General features: G+C 34.5%; 1 long non-coding RNA gene across 1 annotated transcript; it reads right to left on the bottom strand.

Moving 5' to 3' along the window:
- Window positions 1-2998: 2998 nt before the first annotated feature.
- LOC137622106 (uncharacterized) lies at window positions 2999-4440 on the bottom strand. Its single transcript, XR_011040365.1, has 3 exons — window positions 3638-4440; window positions 3236-3315; window positions 2999-3090 (listed from the first exon to the last, which is right to left on the bottom strand). It is a non-coding gene; the product is annotated as an uncharacterized lncRNA (long non-coding RNA).
- Window positions 4441-5183: the final 743 nt, after the last annotated feature.

Raw genomic sequence — 5183 nt, 5'->3', positions numbered from 1 at the left:
CCTTTTCTCACCACTACCACTACCACTTGCAAAACTAAGCCTTTTAGGACCCATGCTTTATGTAAAAAAACCGTAAAAGGATGTACGTAAAAAATCACGATTAAAATACAGTTAATAGCAGAACGCACAGGGCACAACCACACGAAGCCGACGAGAACAGAGGAATGACCCAAGCCACGCTAATTGAGGGTCCCTCCGAGGTCGAAGTGCTGCCTTCTATCGACGGAAATAAAAAATACATCCGGCGCTATGAGTACCATCTACGCGTACGGGTATTGTTTACTTCGGGTGTCGAAAAAAAATTCGGGTGTAGAGTAGGAACGTGTTTGAATTGTACTTCGCGTGTCGAAAAATTCGGATACAACCGGTACGACGAAAATTGCTTACTTCCTGTGTCGAAATAAAATTCGGGTGTAGAGTCGAAAAATTGCTCGTATTTTACTTAGGATGTTGGAAAATTCGGATGTAGATACGTTCGTGTGTAGAGGTTCCACTGATATATATATATATATATATATATATATATATATATATATATATATATATATGGATAAATATCAACACAACATCGTTCTTAAATAGAAATAAATTTCTACCTCATACTTGGGATCGAACGCTAGCCCCTTCTAATGAAAGGCCAGGTCACTTCCAACCATTCCACGAAGGGCCATAAAAGAAGACGGAACCTAACTGCTAATCTGCTGTTCAGGATTTACCTGGCGAGACATCAATCACTTACCAGCGAGTTTTCCCCGACTTCCCGGCCCACCACGTGACACAATTGATAGTAATTCATTCAAATTACACCTAATTAGTCAATATGGATAAATATCAACACAATATCGTGCTCAAATAGAAATAAATTTCTACCTAAATCCTGAACAGCAGATTAGCAGTTGGGTTCCGACTTCTTTTGTGGCTTCTCGTGGCCTGGTTGGAAGCAACCTGGCCTATCATTAGAAGGGGCTAGCGTTCGATCCCAAGTATGAGGTAGAAATTTATTTTTATTTGAGCACGATGTTGTCTTGATATTTATCCATATTGACTCATTAGGGGTAATGTGAATGAATTTCTATCAATTGTGTCACGTGGTGGGCCGGGAAGTCGGGGAAAACTGGCTGGCAAGAGACTGATGTCTCGCCAGGTAAATCCTGAACAGCAGATTAGCAGTTAGGTTCCGACTTCTTTTATGGCCTTGCTTGGCATGGTTGGAAGCGACCTGGCCTTTCATTAGAAGGGGCTAGCGTTCGATCCCAAGTATGAGGTCGAAATTTATTTATATATATATATATATATATATATATATATATATATATATATATATATAAAAATATATATATGAAACGTATACTTCACGTTAGCATTAATATCAAAACATCAATCAAACAGAATTTTGTTCTCATCATCAAAGGGGTTCTATTCTTGGCACATGGACGCCAAAGCGTTCTACAAAATATTTGTAGCTACACAGTTCGATATGAGTCGTAACTTTGAAGTAGAATTTAATTGGGTGCGCTCGTATAATGACTCTTCGAAAGTCGTTTTACCTGATGTATGTTTGATGTTTTCTTGTATGTTGTAGGAATGATGCCACATTTATGAAGGCAAGATTTTGAGATGTACAGTTTCTTCTTACGCTATATGTAATGTATATGCATATGTATATGTATATATATATATATATATATATATATATATATAGAGAGAGAGAGAGAGAGAGAGAGAGAGAGAGAGAGAGAGAGAGAGAGAGAGAGAATGTGGGTATATGTTTTTATATACACACATATATAAACAGTATATACATGTGTATATCTATGAATAAACAGAGAGAGAGAGAGAGAGAGAGAGAGAGAGAGAGAGAGAGAGCTCGTGTACGTACAGTAGACGTTGAGTTTAGGCACGAAAAAAGAGCTAATAATTAACAGTGTTGAAATATTTCGTACTGGGGAGAGAGAGAGAGAGAGAGAGAGAGAGAGAGAGAGAGAGAGAGAGAGAGAGAGAGAATAATTAATAAGGTGCCCGGAATTTCATTGGCGGGAAGTGCAGGCGAAACCAAAAATTCTTGCAGATGCATCAGGATAATGAACTTTTGATAAAGAAAAATGAAGTTGTCAAATTACGAGAGAGCTGCCATTCCATTGTGGATGAGATCAGCAATGGCACCGAATATATGTGCGATGTTTCAAGGAAGGATATTCTTGTTTTTATTGATGATTGTAAGGACTAAAATCAGAGATAGAAAAAGGGTACTGTGAGCACATCTTTTTTAGATGTTTTGAAATTTTACTGAAAATAAACTTATCTTCTTCTTCTTCTTCTTCTTCTTCTTCTTATTATTATTATTATTATTATAGACAATGAAAATGAAAGTAAGTAATTCTATTATTATTATTATTAGCTAAGCTACAACTCTAGTTGAATAAACAGGATTCTATAATATGTATATATATATATATATATATATATATATATATATATATATATATATATATTTATATATATATATATATATATATATATATATATATATATATATATATGTATATGTATATATATATATATATACATATATATATATATCCGGTTACGCTTATTTCTCCTGGTCTCTCTGGTGGGGGGAGTGGACAGAGAGTGGTCATACTCAGGTGTGTTCATATCTATCTAAATATTTGGCGGTCATTGTTGACGGTTCGCATATATTGTACTCGTTCGATATATTAAGAAAAAGGAATTTTTTATTAGAAGGATTTTTTATTCTTATTTTTGATGATTAATGAAGTGGTAAAAGTCATAATTTTTGGGGAATTTAAGAAGTCAAGATTGAAAGTCATAATGTGAAAGTTTTCAAAAACATAAACAGAATGTAAATTTATAACAAGAGCAGCGAGAGCAGAGTAACAATAACTTTAATGTCAATATTGGATAAAGAAACTTTAAAATTAAAAATATTAGATTCTTTATTTATATTGAATAAATATTAAATATGGCAAAGCAATGGAACTCTGATGGCTGAAGTGGAATCCTCAATCACTAGTGACTGCCTGTGGTAGAACCCACTCAACTCTTGCCTGTTTTTGAAAACTATGGATTCTGCAAATCACGAAAAAATTTCCATCAAAAACCTAATGTAAAATTTATCTAAATTCCCTTTATAAACAATAATGAATAATATACAATATATCAACATCAAGTACAAATATACCAATATAACATTACATACAACTGAACTAGGTACCTAATAAATTTGCCAAGACCAGGAAGATAACTGAAGCCGATGATACTAGGCTACCTTCCAGCAAGCACAAGTAACCTAACCTAGTAACAAATGAAAAAATTAGGCTCACTAAACTCCTAAGTTAAGTAATATTAAATTACATATGAAAACACAAACTCGGGAAAATAGAATCTGACACGGTATATCGATTTAAGCAAATCTGAACACCCACTAGGCTATTCTATGCACAAAACAATGATTTGGAATTAAGCTAGAAATAACACTAGTAATTTTATAATGAGCTTAAAATCCATAGAAAATTTATAATTAGGGTTGAAGACTTGAATAATTAATATTCATTTCAAATATTATAACCCCCTAACCAAAGTTGAACCATATGCCACAAAATCATAGGAAACTTACGGGGTTGGTAGGCCTTATCCTTAAAATCCCAATGCAAATTGAAGAGCAGCAGAAGATCCCATTGTTGAGAACTATGTATTCATACATCTTGATATTGCACTCTTCATGGTAGCACTCGTGGTAAGCAATTGCAGGAGAGGTGGCTTTAAATTGAAGTGCTACTCCATCTTCATAGCACTTCTACACTCGAAGAAAATATTATCCAATGTCTCCAATATGTCCAATGTGGCCAATATATATCCGATCTGCCTCCTCACACTTCCCTCATTACCAGTAGGTGAAAATTTTTTCCCAAGGATGATGGAATCAGGAACTGCAAATATTAAAATACAGCCAGCAGAGCCATCTATGGACTGAGCATATTATCCTTGAAACTCCCAGTATTTCTTTTTGATTTTGCTTTGTATGGCAAAAGGGGGTTTCAAGGATGAAACAAATATGAACATAAATAAATATACATATACACAATTTTATAAATTTTCTACAGAATTAGTATATAAAATAATTCTTCAACACTCCAAAGGGGGGATTCGAATTTAGTCAAAATTCGAATGGTAAAGGTAATGTTACAAAATTAAGTAACATTCTAAGGAGAAAAAATAAAAATTACCAACACCCAAATATATACTACATACTAATTTCTCAACATATCTCTTGTTCTTGCCTCACTAATGACAGCAGCCTCTCTCTTTTTTCTTTGGTGTGTACTACTGTCCTCTTTAATATCTGCCTTTTCTTCACTGTCATTAGTCACAGGGCTTAAGAGAGGTATTACTGAAGTAACATGCCGTCTTACAGTTTCACGAGAAGTTCCCTTAAACACAGCTATGTCAGTTACTTCATCCAAGTCATTTAATTTTACTTTTTTAACAATACCCATTGGGTAATTTGAAGGTTTCATGTGCGGTTCTTTTAACAAAACAATATCACCTATTTGAATTCTTTTATGTGTCATTGGTTTATATCTACTCCTTTCGTCTGTAGCTTGTGACACTAAGTGTGCTATAAATTCTGAATTATAAATGTTAATAAGTCGAGACCTCACATTTCTAAGTTTTTGATACTTGTCTAAAACTTTGCCAACATGATCATCTGCCGTCCAGTTCAGATCTTCATCTGGATTGCCCTGCAAGTCAGGAATAATGTTAATAGACAGCAATTCATGTCCATGAAGTAATATTTCTGGTGTAATTGCATCAGGCACTTCATCTGTGATACTGTCTCTCAACCCTTCTTTGAAGGCAATAGGGCGCCTGTTAACTAAGTGAACGGTTTGCTCTACAAAAAACTCAAAATCACGGAAGTCTAACACATTATTTCTTAATGCTCCATAGATTAAACGCTTACTCATCTTAACACAAGTCTCAACAAGTCCTCCTAATTTGTTACATCCCTTTGGATACTGCTGAAACTTAATTGACTTTACACCATTTTCTTCAAAATATGCCTGACTCTCAGGATCACCCAGGAAATTAGTGACCACATTAGCTCCAGCTACCAACTGAGATCCAAGATCTGACAAGACTAGTTGAGGGATTCCATACTG

Source organism: Palaemon carinicauda, chromosome 28 (genome assembly GCF_036898095.1).
Source record: "Palaemon carinicauda isolate YSFRI2023 chromosome 28, ASM3689809v2, whole genome shotgun sequence".
NCBI lineage: Eukaryota > Metazoa > Arthropoda > Malacostraca > Decapoda > Palaemonidae > Palaemon > Palaemon carinicauda.
This window is presented reverse-complemented; position numbering and strand designations above follow the sequence as displayed.